This window comes from Myodes glareolus, chromosome 5, assembly GCF_982192425.1.
Source record: "Myodes glareolus chromosome 5, mMyoGla1.1, whole genome shotgun sequence".
In the NCBI taxonomy this organism is placed as follows: Eukaryota; Metazoa; Chordata; class Mammalia; order Rodentia; family Cricetidae; genus Myodes; species Myodes glareolus.
The window spans coordinates 56,946,879-56,966,632 of record NC_142030.1 but is presented as its reverse complement, the minus strand read 5'-3'; the positions used below and the strand labels follow the sequence as shown (position 1 = coordinate 56,966,632).

The 19,754-nt window shown below is 43.5% G+C and overlaps 1 long non-coding RNA gene across 4 annotated transcripts in view; it reads left to right on the top strand.

Moving 5' to 3' along the window:
• LOC125391892 (uncharacterized) overlaps positions 1-19,449 on the top strand; it is a 36,213-nt gene extending 16,764 nt beyond the window's left edge. The window contains exons 1-8 of one of the 4 annotated variants that reach the window (XR_007229305.3): positions 6,641-6,742; positions 7,190-7,250; positions 8,373-8,479; positions 9,147-9,237; positions 13,430-13,520; positions 14,582-14,653; positions 16,180-16,359; positions 19,026-19,449. This is a non-coding gene — a long non-coding RNA (uncharacterized LOC125391892). Of the gene's footprint in view, positions 1-6,640; positions 6,743-7,189; positions 7,251-8,372; positions 8,480-9,146; positions 9,238-13,429; positions 13,521-14,581; positions 14,654-16,179; positions 16,360-19,025 lie in introns of those variants that run through there. The other 3 variants (XR_007229310.3, XR_007229303.3, XR_007229311.3) reach the window with 3 other exon arrangements.
• Positions 19,450-19,754: the final 305 nt, after the last annotated feature.

The window sequence follows — 19,754 nt, the reverse complement described above, 5'->3', positions numbered from 1 at the left end:
CAGCTTGTGATGGTCCCCATTCAGAGAACTGGCGAAGCCTAAGGAGGCTGGGTAGGCGGCAGGGAAGAGTAAAGGGTTTTATTACCAAGGCGAATGTGTCTTAACCAGCTGGACCAATTAGAATACATGGGACCAGACAGAATGATTTTTTTTAATTGAAAAGGCAATTCATGCTCATGGAAATAATTCAAGCACTATAAAATTTATCACTGAAAATTGTTTCCCGTGTTCCTACTGGCCTCCTTTCCCAGAAACAGCCACCTTTGACAGTTCCCATGTAGGCTTCCAGAGCATTCCAGCCATCCTTTGCACTCTGTCTTCTTTGAATGTGGCGATATATTTTAGAAATTGTTCTATAACCGCACACATATTCATTAATCATTTCTGAAAATATTTGAGTGCCTCTTGAGAGCCCAGCACTGAGTGTTCCAAGCAAAGGGAATAAGATCCAGCCCTCCTGAACATTCTAGCGACAGCACCAGAAAACAAACAAGAAAATGATCGTTACATAACGTAATGACAGCGCGATAAGAGCTGCCGGAGGAAAACAACGGCAGCGTGAGGGCAGGCGCGGCGGGGAAGATGTGTTTAGCTGAGGTGGCCGGGGAAGACTGCCTAGGAGATGACCCGAAAGAGAAGACAGGGTGGATAAGCTTTCCAGGTGGAGGGGCATGGACAAGGGCTCTGTTTGGGTTTCCTTGCTGTTGCTAGGATGAACGCGGGCCAAAAGCAACCTAGGGGATGAAAGGGCTTATTTGACTTATCCTACCGTGTTACAGTAGACTGAGGGAAGGCGGAGGAACTTGGAGCAGAAATCATGGAGTAATGGTTCTTGCTGGCTTGTGCACAGGTTCCTGATTAGCTCGCTTTCTTTAACAGCCAAGGACTACCTGTTCAGGGAATAGTGCTGCTTTTACTGTAGGCTTTCATCAGTTATCAGTCAAGGTGATCTCCCAACATGTCCACAGGCTAATCTGATTTAGACAGCCCCTTTCTTGAGACTTCCTTCTCCGGTGATCCTAGGCCATGTTGAGAGTTGAAGTTAATTAGGATGGGCTTCTGGGGGATTGGCCGTTAGTGGGGCAGTGGGGTAGTGGGGCTGAGGCAGAGTGAGACAGAGCAGAGGTTATACAGGCAGAGAGGCCCAGAGCTCATGAGGACTGAAAGCCATGGTAAGGAGTTTGGTTTATAGTCTTAGTGAGTACAAGGCCACTGAAAGTTTGGGAGAAGGGATAATGGCTAATACATGGTTTAAAAAGCTCCTGCTGGCTGCTGTGTGGTGAATCGGCTAAGGAGGAGCAAGAGTGGAATTGTTAGAATTGAAAAGCTGGTAACGGGCTTGATCCAGGATGGCAATGGCAATGTAGGCCTCAGTTTGGGGAGTACACCCACAAAAAGTAGGACTTGTAAGAAAGGAGTTTAAATGATCCCATGAATTCTGGCCTGAGAGACTGGTTAGATGCTTTGCTTTTACAGGGTGCTGTGGGCCAGGAGCAGACAGTATGGTGACAGGTGCTTTCTGACCTGGGTGCTTCCAGAAGCACAATAATGTCTGTGTTAGAGCACATGGCTTAACTCTGGATTGGAGGCAGAGATTTGGGTGTCAGTGAATGATGGCTTAACTGTGGGCCTGGGATACCACCAGAGTTAGCATGAAGTCAGGAGAGTTAGGAGACCCTAGCTGGGGATGAATTCCTGGGTCCTTTCTACATTGAGAGCTTGGGACATGGAGGAAGGGCCAACAGAAGGGATTGAGATAGGCTAGCCCATGAGGGAGGGTTCACTCTGGGAGCCCACCACAGTGTGTGGAACAAGACCTAGAGTTTCTGCTGTGTTTGCTTGCTATTCCATACCATACCTGGAACATAAAACACTGGTTTTATTAGGCCTCTGTACTTTGTGTTTAGATTGTTACCAGTCCTCTTCTGGTGAACATGCTGTGTGTGAACGCCTCTCTCCTTGTCAGTAGTTCTGAATGGGCGATTTGGTGGGAATGCTTCAAAGACCTCTAAACGCCTCTCTCCTTGTCAGTAGTTCTGAATGGGCGATTCGGTGGGAATGCTTCAAAGACCTCTGTTTCCCTGGACTCTGAATGAGTACGTGGATCACTGAGTTATTTAGATGCTGTGAGACAACAGTGCTTGCAGAGCGAGGGAGAAAGAGTGAGAACAGTTTATACACAGAGAAATGGACATGAGAGCGAGGACAGGAACGTCCCTTTGAGACAACTAGTCCTGGCCATTGCTTCTGTGGGTGGCAGTAGCAGTAGTAGCAGTAGTAATAGTTTTAATAGTAATAATAGTAATTATTATTATAGTAAAATGATACGTTGACACTGTTATAATACAGCACACTTTGGGCATAACTCTACACTGTATAAAGTGACATTCTGATTGTTTCCCCAGATTTACTGAGCTGTGGGATTGGGCTACGTCTTGATTGAAGGCAGAGAGCAGATGTGGAGTATGGATTTGGCCTCATTCTTACAAAATGTGTGGCAGTGTGTTTGATCTTCAGCTTTGAGTTTTACAGGGTGCTGATTCATGGCATCAAGAATCACAGACGATTTGATGCTGCATAGCCCCTCTGGCCCAGCATGGGTAAAGAGTGTTGACTCCACCCAGTCCAGCTCCTCTACCTCCCCACCCGCCCGTGGCATCTCAGAATGGGAAGGAAGCTGGGAACTTCCTTGTCAAGTTCAAGGAAGTAAAGACCTCACAGCAAACCAAGGGAAGCCATGTAAGTGTGAGGACTAGGTTTCATATCTCCAGAAGTTACATACAGGACTGAGTGGACATGGTGGCCTGTCTATAATCCTAGCGTTTGGGAGACACAGGTGGGGAGTCCCTGAATAAGTCAGCCAGCCAGACAAGACAAAATGGTAAGTGCCAGGTTCAGAGAGAGTTCTGCCTCAATGTATGCAGTACATTCAGTCAAAGAACATACCTGATCGACCTCAAGGCTTTCACATGTATATGTACACATGTGCATGCACATCTGCACACGTGAACACACAGGCATACATACCACACACTTGCATACATACACAAAACACCTTTAACCCACCAAACAAATAGGAACCATTTCTAAGCATTTTTATGTGGTATGGGTATCCTAGAATATAAAACTATGCAAACTATTACTGCTTAAATATTCCAGAACACTGACCCCTCTGAGACTGATTGCTCCCCAGAGGGTGGGGTGTGGGGAGGGAGGTCAGATCCAGAGCAGAGTTACCCCAGTGCTGTGTGTCTTTTTAAGCTCTTAGTAGGGTCTTCTCAGCTGTCTAGAAGATTCTCTCAGTTTTCACACTTGTCGTTGTGATGAGTGTCCACTCTCCTGTCACCTGCACTGTGAGTCCCCATCACAGTCACACTGACAGGAGCGTGGGCCCCTTGTTTGATCTTACACATCTTTGACTCTTATATAAACATGCTAGCTAGATCCGTGTGTTTACCTTTCTGCAAGTTCTCTATTCATTCCATTTTCCTAATGTCTGCTTGTTCTGCTCTCCATTCATTGCATTTTCTTAATGTCTACTCATTCTGTAGGGAGACTGAAAAGTATGCTTTCATGAAATTTGTAGTGAGGAAGGCACTCATTTCTCAGTTTTCTCTAGGGCTGCTGATGACCTCCCTGTATTTGGATATATAGAATTTTTGTATTTTTAACTATTTACTATTTTTCATTAGTGATTTGTTACAATGTTCTGTCAGTAATTATTTTATTGATTTATTTATTTTTCTGTCAATACTTTTATGGCTAAAAAGTCTTTCTGCATTGATTGGAAGCATCTTAAGATTATTCCAGAGATGAAGCTAAGTTGACCCTGAGCTATGTATTCCCCTTTGTTTGTTTTTGTTTTTTTTTTAAATTCTTTGTTTAACTCTTCAAGTCATATAAAATTTGTTTTAGTTTATTTTATTGTGTCAGGTGAGAGAGCTTCATGGAATTATTTCCAAATTAATTTCAGACACCATTTATTGCCTGACTAAAAGCAAGTTATTCCATATCGTTCAACTTGCATTTCCTTTTCAAGAGAGGCTAATGCAAATATGACGTCACAAGGTCATGTTGAAGAAAGAAAAATAAGGCCATGGATACAGTGGTGTTTCATAAATGCTGTAGAAATGTTGGTTCTTACAGTGTTTCTACGTCATCATTCACATGGCCTAAGTAAGGACACAAAGTGTGCTTCTTCTGGTTCTACTCCACAGCTTTAGCTGGCTGCAGTGCAAAGGCATGCTAGCTGGATAAAAGCTAAGAAAACCCCTGCGTCTTCACCAGACATGTGCCTGGGCTTTCCTTGCCATTGTTCACTCGTCACTGCAGCACCACTGTTTTACAATTTCTGGTGTTTAGGTCTTATTGAGTAGTTCAGAGGTGCACACAGCCTACATGCAAATGCCATGCAGATTACACAAGGGGTTTAAGCATTTGCAGGTTTTGGAATGTGCTGGGGAGTATTCTATGAGCAAACGGTTGTTTCTCATGGTCTTGTCTCAATTTGCTGAAGAAAACAACCTCAACCAAGGCTACTTCCTTGATCCTAACAAGCCCAAGATTGTTTGGGCTGACAGAAAGGGTTTAGCACACCAGAGATGAGTTGGGGTGTAGGCTATTTAGAGTTGGTGCAGTTCAAGGACACACATGTTTAGGGGTGAGGAGAGAATGCGGAGCCTGAGTTGGGGTTTGGGTGGTTTCAGGGAAGGGGGCCAGAAGCCTTTCATGAGGAGTCAGGATCTGATGAGGGGAAGGGTTTGTTCTTCTCTGAAGTCATGAGGGATCACAGAGAGGGTGGGCTTTGGAGATTACTTAAATGATAGGAGACACATGGCTTGGCATGGGGAGTGGGAGGGCTTTCCAGGCATGCTGGGCTGTTTGGAGACTGTTCAGAATCTGGTCCAAGACATGCTCAGAAGGGCGAGTTGACTGCTTCATCTTGGTGAGGCTATGATTTTAACTCTTCTGTTGGATAAGAGGTGACATGTCAGAGGGAGGTACAAAAGAATTTTCTGGAAGATAGAGCCAACTCTTAGTCACTGAGGGGAGAATAGCTAAAAAATTTAACCATATAATAAAAGAGGAGTGTAAACATTAGCCAGTTAGCCTCCAGAGGCAAGCTAACTATTAGCTTGGCACTCCATTTGTTTTAGTCTACTGACCCAGGCAAATGGGGCGATAGCGTTTACGGCTAAGAGCACTGTCTGTGCAAATGTGAGGACCTAAACTCAGATCTCCATCATTCTTCAGTATCCTCAACACTGGAGGGGAAAAGCGATACGAGGATCACCAGGGCTCGCCTGATCACCAGGTTAGCCTAAAAACTACAGGCTCCAAGTTCAGTGAGAGAACTCATCTCAAGGGGACGGGGAGCGGGGAGGGGGGAAGGATGGGGATGGGGGAGAGCCAATGTCTTCTTTCTCTGACCTCAATATGTCCATGCACATACATGCGCATGCACATGTACTCCACACATGTGTGTACCACACACAAACACGTTTCATAAGTACTACAGAGATCTAGCGCTTGGTGGAAGCACCAGGCAGGAAGTATAGCTTCTAAGAAATGGAAGCAGAATGGGCAGTTGTGGATGAGGGATGTACTAAGAGGTCTTTCTTTGAAGTTTCTTTGAATTGCCTCTATTTTTGAGGGAAGCACAAAGATCATCCCAGGAATTGCATAGTGGGGGCACACCCCATAGGATGGGAGGATGGGTGACCCGCAGGCTGGCAGGTGCACACCCCATAGGATGGGAGGATGGGTGACCCACAGGCTGGCAGGTGCACACCCCATAGGATGGGAGAATGGGTGACCCACAGGCTGGTGGGACAGACTGTGGCTAACTAGGAGTTAACATGGAGCTTCTAAGGAATAGCTGGTGGTGGCTGAATGATTGTAATACTGTACATTCTCAACATAAGTGCACATTTCCTGTTCAGGACACAGATTTAATGGGGCCTATTAAAAAATAGGTAACTAAGGTTCTTTTTATTGAGAAACAAAATGAAGATTATTTGTCTTGGCATTGGAACCTAATTTCCCATTTTCCTCATCACAGGGTTTTATCCCAACCAGGCAAACCTACTTACTATTCTCCTAGTCTAAATAGACAGTGCCAGCGTGCTCAGCCCTTTGTTTAGGAGGCTCTGTGAAAGTACTGCTTCTGCAGCTTCCTTTGGAGACTCCAACTCCAAGCCGGCTGCTTTCTCAGCTACAGCTGCCCTCCCAGGCCTCGCAACTCTCCCCTTTCTCTACTTCTCTCTCCCAACCCAAGCTCTTCCTCTACTAAGTATTGTGTTGCAGATTTATTTGGCACTTATACTGTGTGATACAAAGTTAGTTCATATTTTATACACATACGCTATATTTAAGTCTCCATCAAAATAACATATTTTCTTACAGCCTGAGAGACTTAGTTATGTATTTCCTTATGACGTGCCCCTGAAGTTCTGAGTACAAATCTGGCTGGAAATCAAGAGCCTGAGGATTCTTGCAAAGATTATTCAAAGTTTTTTTTTTTTTTTTTTTGAAGAATCCAGGTCTTCCACCTCTAGGTAAATCCCAGCACCTCAGGCTCTTTGTGATGCTAACAAGCTGGGAACAAAGGCGGTGCTCATTAAGGCTCTGTTCCTTGACAGCACTCTCAAGGGGAACAGGATGTTGCTGAGTGAGGGTGGGGAGGGAGTCTACTGTGGCCTTCCAGTGGTACTGGTACTGTGAGGGCTCACTTACCTGCAGAGTAAGCTGACTGTGGCCCTGTCTCAGGACACAGGTGGTAGCTAGAGGAGTGGTTTACCGGGAATGAGAGGGAAAGAAAGGCTGGAGACAGGAGGGAGGAGGGAGAGGAGAGTGGGCCAAGTCCTCAAAGGAGACCTCCTGGAGGAGGTGGGGGTTGTCCTGAATTACCACTTTGGAGAGAAGGAGGGAAAGACTCTGACGACCATCGGAGCCCAGTCAGGAACGTGTTGGGAGAAATCCAGAAGGAAACTTTTCTTAGAAAAAGTTCTTTTACGTCGCAGAGGCATTGGGAAATCACGGAGATTTAATTACAACTGCCTCCTGAGCGGGGTTTGAGAAGGAGTGGGAGGCTCATGGAAACCTTAATTGCTGAGCAAAGTTAAGAGGAGAAATATGACAGAAGTAATGGGTCTGTATGTATGTCATGTCTGATTTGTCATTTTTCTAGACAGGCATTCTGCCTCCTGCCTTCCAGGTTAGAGGAGGGGGAAGAGCCTTCAACTGTTAAGGTGAGCATAGCATTCAGGATGCAGAAATGGGACCTGGGAACACTCCTATACCTTTTAGGGAAGAAAAGTCCTTCCTGAGTCACTTCATTGCTAAGAATAATAATAACCATTTGTTCAGCAATAACAATGCGTGAGGTGCCCGAAAGAGCCCCGCGTCTGGCTAAATAATTCCTTCCTTCCTTTAGAAAATAGAAAACAGCTTGCATAGTTTCTCTTCCAATTTATTCCTCTGGTTTTCCAGTCCCTCGGAAATTTAGGAGGATACTTCCTTCATAAGTCTTTGTAGCCCAGCCCTTCTGTATTCAGAGAAGATGTCATTGTGTGCATTAAACTGGGTCTTTAAGATTAATGCAGTGTGCAGGAAAACGTAATAAATGATCCTGCATTAGCAGCTTTTAGCTTGTCAAAGTGGCTGCATGCTGAACGCATCTGGGGAAAAAATTGCAAATCACCCAACACAGAGCATTGCTAACAGATGCCCACATGGAGAAGTGGTGGATTGAGGATGGAGCTGGACCCAGCCTCCTTTGCTGTCTGCATAGGGAAGAGGGCAGAATTTAAGGATGATGGCTCAAAACTGTTCGAGGGAGGGGTGCTGGGATGAACAAGTCTGCTAGCACAGACAAAAGCACATGTCAGTGAAAAAGGAAGAGGCTCCGTGCCCAAGAAGAATGATAGACTAGATTATATCCGAGGTCCTGCCCAATGTAAAGTTTGATCCTATAACCCTCTGAAACATTTCAGAGAGAATAATGTATCACAGGATAAGGGATAACAATAATAAGGGATAATTTCAGAGAATAATGTTTCACAGGTTAAGGGATATACATGCTACATAATTTTGATTATAATTATATCCATTCATTCCCAAGGGCTAATAGTACACGTGTACTGTTCAGTGTGTGGGCACAGCCTCACAGTCTACTAGTTATCTGCTATACAAATAATGATGCAGCAAACAACCCCAAAATCTGTGATATATGATAGCCCATGCTTACTGCTCATGTGTCCAGAGATCTGCTAGGTGGCTTTGCTGATCTTGGGTGAGGGCTGTTACGTATCTGGGGATGGGCAGGTATGTGTGACTCAGCTCATGCACATGTCTTTTTATCTTCAACTAAGTGAAGACAGACCTGTCCTCATAGTGAAGGAAGCGGTGACAGAAGAATCAAGAGAGACCAACCAGAAACATACAAGACCCACAATTCTAGCAAAGACAAATCCCACAGGTAAAGTCAGCATCAAGGTGTGAGGAAATGCACCCCGCTCCTTTTGTGAAAAGAATTACAGTTTGAAATGTCCGACCCACGCATGCGCACACAGGGGGTTAGTTGAATTGCGGGTGGAGGTAGCCACGCATGCGCACATGTGGGTCACGCGGGGCCCTGTTCTCAAGGGTCCGCCCCCCTGTGCCTGCCTTAGGACCCGGAAGTGCAGCCTTACGGGTGGCTAAATAATTACACAGTCACCTAGCTGGGAATGGAGAAAAGGAGAAGAGGAGATACTTGGTGTGATCATTGGAATCTACCACACAGAGCTGCCTCATTTTTATCTCCACGGTGTAATCATTACTTCGGGGGCTGGTATGACTCTCCCTCCTTTCACAGATGATAAACAACAGCAGCAGCAACAAAACACAGGCATCAAAGTGAAGGGAAGCCTTCCTAAAACTCCATGGCTTGTTGGCAGCATTTCAGGCCAGAAAGAATGCTGACCTTCCTGTTACAAGTGCAAGGGACTTTGCATTGTGCCTTATCACTCTTAATTAAGAGCGTGAGTCTCAATAGTCTGTCAGAGGGCTTCTAGAATGGTAATGAGGAGTCCTCAATGTTGTATGAACTAGAAAATATGGAGGCTTCTGTGTACTTACTCTGATCCTATTTATCAATTTCCCAGCAGTCCTAGATGATTGGACATGGTCACATACATATTAGTCTGAAGACCTCACTGGTTTAACTTTCACCTGAGTATTTAGCATATTTGACAGGTAAGACAGCTGCTGTGACTGAGTGCCTTAACCCTGGTGATACAAAGCAATTAAAAGCATCTTCTTTTAGCCCAAACTCAGGCATGTGACCACACTGAACAGGGCACTGGAAAGATAGCAGAGCTGTATGAGGACTGTCCCCGTCACTAAACATTAGCAAGCTTTGTAGACAGTCTAGGTCTTTATTGAGTGATAAATGGTGTGGATTTAGGAAGAGGAAAGGAAAGAGCCTAAAGTGTGAGATAATCTCGGGGAATGTGCAGCCCTGACTTCTAAATACTGTGCACACTGTAGGCTGAATGATCCGAAATTAAGGTGCAAGAGTTTAAATCTGAGCACACTCACCCTCTGCTTTAAACCACCCAACATGTACCCTGGGGATGAACGATTGCTGTGGGCTACACAGCCATTCAAAATGTGTCCCCACTTGTCCGGCTTTATCTGCTGCACCCTCACTTTTCTTTCCCAAGAAAGGTTTCACTATATAGCCCTGGCTGGCTTCAAACTTGAGGCCATCCTCCTGTCTCTGCTTCCTGAATGCTGGGATCCTAGGGATGCAGCTCTTTAAAAAAAGATCTTAGAATGTTCTTTTTAACCCTGGGGATCACTCTGTACTTCTAACGCCATTAGCCATGCCCTTTCATCTCTTACCTCTAAAACTTCTTAACCCTTCTCTGTCTGACAGGCTTAGCATTCTTCGGTTCTAAGTCTAAAACTCACACCTTAGTGATAACCAAAGACAATAAACTCTGGATCCAAGAACCCGAGAGACACCAAGTATGGTAACACACACGCACACACACACACACACACACACACACACACACACACACACACACATCAATGCAATAATAACAAAATAGGTAACAGTAGACTTCTTGCCAGAAACTGTCCAAGCCAGAAGACAAAGGACTGGCGCTTATACACTGCTAGAAATAAACCAAAATCCAGAATAAAACTTCCTGTCGGCTCAGAATTTTATGCTCAACAAAACCATCTTTTAAAGCTAGGAGAAGGGCTAGGGAAATGACTCAGTGAGTACGTGTGCTTCTGTGTAAATGTAAGGACTTGAGTTTGAATTTTTACACTCAGATAAAAGCTGTGCATGGCTGTTCATGCCACAACCTCAGTCCCTAGGGGTTGGGATAGGGTAGATCCGGGGAGTCTGCTGGTCAGCTAGCCTAGCTGAAAGGCAAGCTTCCAACAATAAGAGAGCAATAGAGGAATATGCTTGATGCTTTCCTTTGGCCTCTGCATGTGTGTGTGTGTGTGTGTGGGTACATGCACCAGCATACTCACATGCGTGCACGCACACACACACATGTGATAGGAGATAAACACTTAAGCAAACAAAAACTGAATTTATTGCCAGGAGACTTGCAATGGCAGGGTTATTAAAGGCTGTTCTTTACACAGACAAAAATGATATGAGACAGAATCTTTAAATCTGCAAAAGAAATGAAAGGCACTGAAAGAGTAAATTAAGATAAAATTAAATACATTATTTCTTCAATTTCTTTCCTCTTGTCTCTTGTCCTGAGAGCCCATTTATAATATATGCATGTTATATTAATATTGCTCTGCACCTCCTTAAGTGCTTCGCTATGTTTTAGGTACTTTCCATATTGCTGCCTCCTCTTCCTCCTCCTCCTTCTCCTCCTCTTCCTCCTTCTTCTCCTCTTCCTCCTTCTTCTTTTGTCTTTAACTTCCATTTGACAGATTCTGTTGGGTTGCCCTCAAAACCACCTCTTCCTTGGTTGTTTCAAGTCCATTTCCGTACCTGTTGAGAACATTATTCCTTTCTCTTCTTGGCTTTTCATTTCTAGTGTTTTCACCTGATTCTGTCTGTACTTCTGATGTACTCATGGGAACCAACTATGATGTTATCATGTATGCTATGCACCTTTTCAGTTGAAGAATTTGATGTAGTAATCACAGTATGCTAAGGTCTCCATTTTGATGGCCGCACACCTGTGTGAATGAAAGACCCAGTTCTGCTGATTGCCTTACAATGTTTTTGGTTTTTCTTCTTTCTTTACCTATACATTTTTGTTGCTGTTGTTTTGTTTTTTACAAAAGCCAAACATCTTGTGGTGATGGGACATGGTGGGGTGGGTTAGATATTTTTGTTTTCACTGAGTCTTAGCCACAGGCAGGCATTATAATACTGAGTCATGGGATTAAGGACCCTCTTATTGGCCAGCCCAGTCTATACTGCTACACAGTCTATACTGTGACCTTTATGGCTAACACATTTGTCCTTTCATCTCACCCCTTCTGCAAGCTCCATTGTTGGCCTCTAGTTTTGTTTTTCACTAGTACTAAGACTGACAAGGTCCGTCACCTTTCTACCCACTTCTTTAGCTCTTTTTCTCTGTTGGAGTGATACAGAGGTGAAGGGTCATCTCTGCTTTCTGCATTTTACTTGGTGGCTACTACTTTCCTCTTGGCCACACATATGGGTGTTGTTGGAGAATTATTCCTCTCCCGGCTCTTCTTCGTGTAGCAGTGAGGGCTGCAGAAAGAGCCTGTGGGGGCCAGCTCTAACACGGGCCTGGCACGCTCTCGCTAACCGAGACCCAACCCTTAAATCTATTAGAAATCTTGGCCTAATTTTTCTTACTTGGGATGGTTGACATCGGTCTTCTGTAATCAAGTGCTCATTATTTGTCTCTCTCTCTTTCTCTTTTTTGCAGGTTTGTGTTTTCTTAAATTTTGAGTCTCAGTTCTCTGATGTATTCATAAAAAGAAAAATTACAAATTATTCAACATCTCCCTCTTGTGTGTGTGTATGTGTGTGTATATGTATGTATGTGCGTTTATGTGTGTTTGTGTGTATATATGTGTGTATGTTTGTGTATGTGTGTACATGCATGTATATGTGTGTGTGCATGTGCGTATGTATATGTGTATATATGTGCATGTATGTGTATGTGTGTGTATATGTGCATGTGTGTGTATGTAAGAATAGAAACAATGGTCTCTCTGTTTTCAATATTGTAAGTAGAAGATAAAATAATTCTAAAAACATTATTATTATTATTTGATTTACAAGAGTGTCTTGGTTTTCTTGGTGCTATGATAAAATACTCTAATAGACGTCACCTAAGGGAGAAAAGGGCTTATTATGGCTCACAGTTCAAGAGTATGCTCCATCTTGGTGAGCAAGTCCTGGCAGTACAAGCTTGATACCATTGATGACAGTCTGTCCACAGACAGAAAGCAGGGAGTGATGAATGCCTGCTGTTGCTCAGCTCCTTCTCTCCAGTCTGTAGTCCAGGATTCTAGCCAGGGAATGAATGACACCGCCCACAGTGGGCATGTCTTCCCACCCCTGGCCTTCTGAAAGGTGATTCTAGATTCTTACCAAGTTGACAATGAACACTGATCATCACGAAGAGTTTCAGGAAGCCTTTGTCCAAGTCCCATGTGTGGACCATCTGTGGTTAGCATGGCAGACTTACTAAGATTCTGAAGTCATACCCCAGACTCAGGAATCTGAAAAGTCTGAGAACTCATTTTCTTAAATTCATCTGACAGTATTTATACATTTCGAAATTTGAAAATTGTTGGATCTGTAGCAATGTCAGGACATAGGCAATGGCATCCCAAAGAATATCACCCTGGAATACTGGGCTCTTGGAGGAGTCTGGGAAGCATCAGAAGCATGGTCTTTTAGACTTTCTCCCCTCCTATTATGTCATCCGTTCTTGTAGCCCCCCCCACTCCTGCAAAAGCAGATCGCAGAAATCTGAATTTGTCTCTCTCCAAGGTGGGTCATAGAACCTAGAAGCCTCTCCCCAAAGCAAGCCATAAAACTGCAAAAGCTCATTCTCTGGCCTCTCTTCTCTCCCAAAGATGCCCATTTAATAGGTGTCCTGCCCTATATCAGTAATCAGAGAGACCAAGAGGAACTGGAGTGACCAGTCATGCTGGGTTCACCTTCAGAATATTATTATAAAGTCAAATACATTTCTATATGGCTACCCATTCTTCAGTGAACCTAAGTACAGGTTTGTCCTGTGTGTGTGTGTGTGTGTGTGTGTGTGTGTGTGTGTGTGTGTTGCGGGGAAAGAGGCTTAGACCTCACACCTGCTAAGACAAGACTCTCCCACAGAGCTGTGTCCCTGACCCTGAGGATTCTCCTGTCATTGGTTCTGTTCTTCCAATATTAACATGGCCTTTGTTTCAGGAGGAGCCCCTGTGACCCTCACGATGACTGGCCAGGCCAGACACACACTTTCACCCTTACAGCAATGAACATTTGTCAACACTTACATAGGGTAAGAAAAAAAAACAAAGCAAAATAATAAAACATTTTCCTTTCCTCTTCTCAGCCCTTTGGCGGGTCTACACATGAAATGGCCTGAAACATTCATGAAAGAAAACCCATTTTATCAGCACATGACTGCATAGGAGTCTCATAGAAGTGTGAGACCCCAGCAAACGGCCGGATAACTAAGGCCTGTAAAGCACCCAGAGCTACGATAAGGAATAGAGCCTGAGGAAATAGAGATAAATTATGAGAGGGTAAGGAGAGGAAATAGTGAATAAATTTGCCTTGTTAAACAGATCAAAGTCTCTCTGGTGGTAAAAGCAGACTTCAGGTAATTCTTCCTAGTATAGACCTTCATTTATGAAAATTTCCTTTGTAGATAAAAATTTCCCCTCCAGAGGGGCAGCCTTGCAGATCTGCTCCTGTGTCTGCAGTTTCTCAAAATAACCAGCTCAGAATAGTCAATATCTAAAGAGGTGTATTTTAGGGTGGCACATTCTGGTCTCCTGATGTCGTATTTTTAGGGTGATTAGATACTGACCCCAATTCCAGATAATTTCTTTAAACTGGAAACAATTTCATAAAAAAAAACCCTACAAGATACACTACTGTCATCTTTTTAAATGAGAGGTTATTTAGCTTGTGCAACGTTACATGGCTACAATTTGGCAGGATCAGGATCTGAACTTATTTGAACAGGTTCATTCTAAAGCCTAAGATTTTCCTAAAACTGATATATAATTTGAACACTATAAATTCAGTCTTTCTAAATGTGTAAGCCAATGTGCAATTTAATTTTCACTTATAAACATTGAGGGATTTTAGTATATTTATGGTGCTGTGCATCTGTCACCACTATGAGATTTCATGTTTTATTTTCTTTGTCCTAAAAAGAAACCCCTGGACCCATTACCAAATGCTTCCTATTTCATTTACTTTCTGCCTCTATGGTTATGTCTATTCAGGACATTTATGCAAAATAATGTAATGCATGGTCTTTGTGTATGCAGCCTTTTCTAGTTAGCAAAGCCAGTGCTTAATTAATTGATTGCTTTTATTGTGGTGCAGGGAATTGGATGTGGATCCCAAAGCATGCTGGGAAGTGCTCCACCATTCAGTTACATTCCTAGCTGCCAGCAGGTGACTTGTTTGCTTGTTTTGTTTTTTTGTTTTTTTGAGACAGGGTTTCTCTGTGAAATAGTCCTGACTGTCTTGGAGCTCACTATGTAGACCAGGCTGGCCTCGAAATCACAGTTATCCACCTGCCTCTGCCTCCCAAGTACTGGAATTAAAGACGTGCGCCACCACTGCCTGGCCCAGCCGGTGATCTTCACCATTGTGAGAACATCAGATGTGGGAGTCTCCTCTTTTTAGATGAAAGGAATACAGGAATCCCATTTCCTTTAACAAACACTGAGTCCTGTGAGCCAGACTGAGAGCTGGACACTGATAACTTTGGTGTATGTCAACATTATCCAAAGGGTGTGGTAAAAATAGATGGCTGGTTTCAGTCCCCGGAGACTTTGATCTTAGGCCTGAACAGGACCCTTTGGGTTTCCGACAAGCGTGTTCAGGAGATAAGGTCGTAGCTGGTCAGGAACCTGCTGGCAAGCACAGCTGGAGAGCTGAGCTCCCTCACTTTAATGTGCATATGAATCACCCAAGCTTCCTGTTAAAACCCATATTCCAATTCTTTCAGCAGGGCTGGGATGGGGCCAGAGAGTCTGTGCTTCTGATTAAGTCCCAGGTGGTACTGAGTTCTTACTCTGGAAACTGATCTTTTGAGTGGCAAGGCTGGAGGATGCAAAGTCAAGGGTAGAAAAGCCTTGTTCCTACTTAAGTTAGATGCACTGCCTTACAGCTAAGTCTAGGCAAAGTGGGTCACTTTCCTAATAAGACTTGCATATGTAATAGATGGGGCCTCCTCCTCCCAGTACTTGAGTGCATGTTTATAATGAGACATTCAAAAAAAAAAAAAAAAAAGGTTTGTATAGTCTTTGTTATGCTCTTCAGCAACACAGGAAGATGTATATTACATATTTGACATGTATTTCCATCCCAAATGGTTAATATGTTCAGAAAAAAAAAATATCGAAGCTAAAGAGGTAAGCCCTAATTTTCCAGAAAACTCACTGGTGTGGAAAACTTCATTTCCCAGCAATGCTGGGTAAATCTGTGTTTTGTAGGGGCTCCATATGCTGTGGATGCTCGTGAATCGTTCTGTTTTATTATCCTCATTAACAGGGATAATGGTTGCTTTTTAACAATCATGATCACCATCTGGAGCCTAGGAAACCGTAGTCTGGCTCAGGTGGAAGGGGACCCTCCAGCTTGGGTTCCAGCCCCATTGTTTTCCCCACTGCCCAGGCCTGTCTTCATTGTTGAGGAAGAGCCACAGGGACAGAGAAGTGATGTTTAGTTCGGAGTCAAGAAAAAACAGAAACAAAGAACATCATAGCCACACTCAGAGAGCACAGGGAACACCAGCTCCAACTTTAGTCTTTTATGTCTTAAATGTCTACCAAGAAGCTTTCCATACATATTCCCTTCATTACCCTGGTGGCCTCTGACTTTACTGTTTCTGTGACAAAGAGTTGATGTGACTAAATCCTTGCTCTGTCAGCTCACGTGGTGTGAAAACCTGCGTGTCTTCTTTTGCTTCACAGAGACGGGTTGCCTTGTGATGGGGAGATGGCTAGAGCATCAAGCTCCCTAGTAACCATAACAACTCGCCGCCTGCCTGCCCTTGTGACTTCTTTAAGGCTTTTCTCTCCAGACCTTTCCTTTGACGCTCCCCAGCCTGCAGAACAGCAGCATCTGAGACCAACTCAGTCTTCACATGAACAGTTGAGTGTGGCCTGGTGAGCTTTTCCTGCTGGGGCTAAGGAGAAGAACAGGACAGAGTGACAAGGACAAAGCCCAACAAGACAGAAAGCTCATGTTTTGATCAGATCAAACAGGAGACAGTACAGCGCTCAACCGAATGCACAGAGCCTACTGTGAAGTCACATCTAGCTGTGATCCCGGGACCGGGTTGTCCTAAGAGGTGTTTAGAGAAGGAGAGCTTCTGGCTGTAATAATGAGTTCGAAACAGCAAACACTGCTTCTAAGACTGGTGTTCTCCAAGGACTAAGGAGAGGATTAGCCTGCATAGCTAAAAAGCTGCCTCATTTTTGCTCATTTATCCCTCCTAGATCTATCTAATGGCATTTGACAACTTAAGGTATTGTTACCTTATTACTTCATCCATGACATTTAATAAAGTTTCCTGCTAAAATACAGACAGATATGCCTCTTTCAGAGGCTTCATAGTCCAGGACTAACAGGTTTCAGGTATGTCTTCAAAGGTTCGGAGTTCCCAGTTTCCTTTACCTAAAGCAATAGCCTTTTGCTATGACACCAAGATGTAAATCTGTTCCAGTTCTCTTATAGGACTGTTTGGTTTAATCTTAAGAAAAGCTGATCCACCGGCACAAATAACTCCAATTAAACCAGATTAGACCAAATTAAAATGCCCCTGTTTAATAAATGCAGCACTCTCAGGTGGACCGAGACAGCATGGCAGGGAGAGGAGCCCACGCAAACCCTGGCGACCACGTGTTCCTTTTTCCTGTGTGAGCCTAAATAGCCTGTGGGAGTGGTCCTGACCCTCCCCAGGGAGAGGTCAGTGCTTGGCAGGCTGGGAATTGGAGTCTGAACCAGGGCAATTCCCAGGCAAGGAGCTGGGGTGACACTTCTAACTCAATATTATGCTGGCTGAATTCTGGGGATTGTAAAGGTGTTCTCCCATGGGTGAAGAGTTACTTTAGGAGCATGGATGGGAGGAGAGAGTACTAGGAGGCAGGGTAAATGGAATAGGGCAGTGGGAGCATCAAACTGAGGTGTGGAGCAGAATCCACCATCAGCTCAGCCAGTTCCAACATGTGCAGACATCTATTTCCTGCAGTTCTGTCTCCTATGAAATCCAGCATTTGATCAACCTTTTTTTGTATTTACTGTCCACTCCCAAGTAGGCTCTTCTTGCACATAATTTTTAAAATAAAATAATTTCCATCAGTTGGAAGTATGTTAGAAAGGGGTTGAGACTCCAATTTTGACATTGCTTAAGATACTATTAGGAGTCAATAAAATTAATTATTTTGTTGTTTCTTGACAATTACTTCTCTGATAACATGTAAACATTGTAAATGCTTAAACCCAGAATGGAGAGAGAAAACCTAGTTGATCTGAATTTTACACCTTTCCCCATCACTTACAGTCACAATGGAGAGGGGACAGGCAGGCAGATCTTCAAGTGTGTTAAGTATAAGGACTATGTTACCAAAAAAGAACAAGTAGTGTGTTTTTCTCCTGCCATGCCCCTCCACGTGTGTTTAAAACTAAGGATATAGTCCTTGAACACTTTCAGACATTTATGGCTCACTGCTCTGTCTTAACACCTATTGCTGATGGACTAGGTTGAGAGCTAGACATTCTATGATGTCTAAAAAGATTGAGAAATATCACTCTTCAACATTTTAAAATTAGCTATTTTTTTCTTTTTTTTAAAATTAGCTATTTTTTCTTACTTTTAAAAGTATCTTCCATATTATCTTTGTCCATTAGCACTATTATTTAAAAAAGAAAGAAAGAAAAAAAAAACCACCAGAGAAAGAGTAGTTCAAAAGATCATATATTGATTTCTGGGGAAATCCAAGGTCAAGATGCACGTTGGTGTCTGCTGAGGGCTGTGTGGTGCTTCCAATATGACACCTTATAGTTGTATCCTCCAGCGGGGAGATGAATGCTGTGTCTTGACATGGTGTGTGGGCTAAAGAAAGAAAAGCTTGGTTACATGCCTCCACCCTTTCCAAGGTTGACAATGTTGTTCAAGATTGACTCTCTTCCCACAGGCCTCAGCCCCCTGCCCCCACACATTGGGATTTAAGTTCCAACATAAACACTTTGAGAGACACAAGCATGAAAGTCATAGTTTTCATACCTTTTAAAACTGTTTTGTCATGTTTGGCCGTTATATTTTTAATAGTTGATTATTGCATCTACTGTGCTGCTCTGAAAGGCACTGCCAGATGTCATTATCCAGTTCTTTCATTCATTCTAACTTCCCTAAAGCTGTTTTCTCTCAAGGACAGTTCAAATGAGGTTACCAAATCTACGGCATGCAGGTAGACAGGTTATGCCACGCTATGTGGTATTTTGAGATAGAGATATTTTGACTAGTTGTGTTGTATGTTTTAGTAACAAAACAATATTTTTCTGGGTCTCTCATATTTTTCTGGGTCTCTCATATTTTTCTGGGGAGGTAATGGATTTGTGGTATAATGAAATCACACAAGGTAGCCACTGTGACCTACCATGACTCCTTCAGCTGTGGCTTCTTCTCAGCCTGCAAGACTCTGTGAGCAGGAGCATCAGGGTAGACTATGGCTCAGTGTATTTTCACCTCCAATCCAATGAAGAAGTCATGGTGGTTTTGAAAATTGAAATAACTTTTTTCCCATTTTTCACATAGGACTCTAATTTCCAAGAGAAGATATCAGTTGAAATTCACAAAGACTGGAGAAAACATTTTTGTTTGCCTGTCTCCTGTACCATGGACCAGCCTACCAGATGCTTGCTTACGCAAGCTGAAAGCAAAACAGGCTCCCGGGTCAGATCACCTGCCTGCTGTCAGTCATATCATATTTAACACGCTCTTCCACCGGAAGTTTGACATTCCATAGGAATCACAAGGGTGGCATGGCTGGCACTGTCGGCTGTCTACCTGGCGTCTGTTCTGTGTTAGCCCCACCCTGTAGAACCCTGACATAATTGAAAGCAGAAGTGCATCCTGGTGTCAACGAAGACAGAAGTGTACCCATTTAAAAGCCGCCTTTCCTAGCTTCTTGCACCCATGTGTATTCTTGTACATTCTGATAATTAAAAACCAAATATAATGTCTTGTGTGGGTCTCGAGGAAGGCTTGCTAATGGGGGTTGATATAGTGAGGAAGCTTGCTCATTTTGAAGCCCCCCATTTCTTTCTTTTTTTCTTTTTTCTTAGACCTGGAATTTGAATACAGTATCTTTAGCCTCCCTAGTTACCTTGCACTGTAAGTATAGAAGCCATGCACAAAGGAAGGTAGGTCTGAATTTAGAAGATCTTTTCATCCTGTCGCTTTCGTATCAGTCAGGGACTTCCTTCAGATAGCTCCCTGGGAGAGAATAAACTTTTATACTTAGGCCTGGGTTGTTTTGAACAT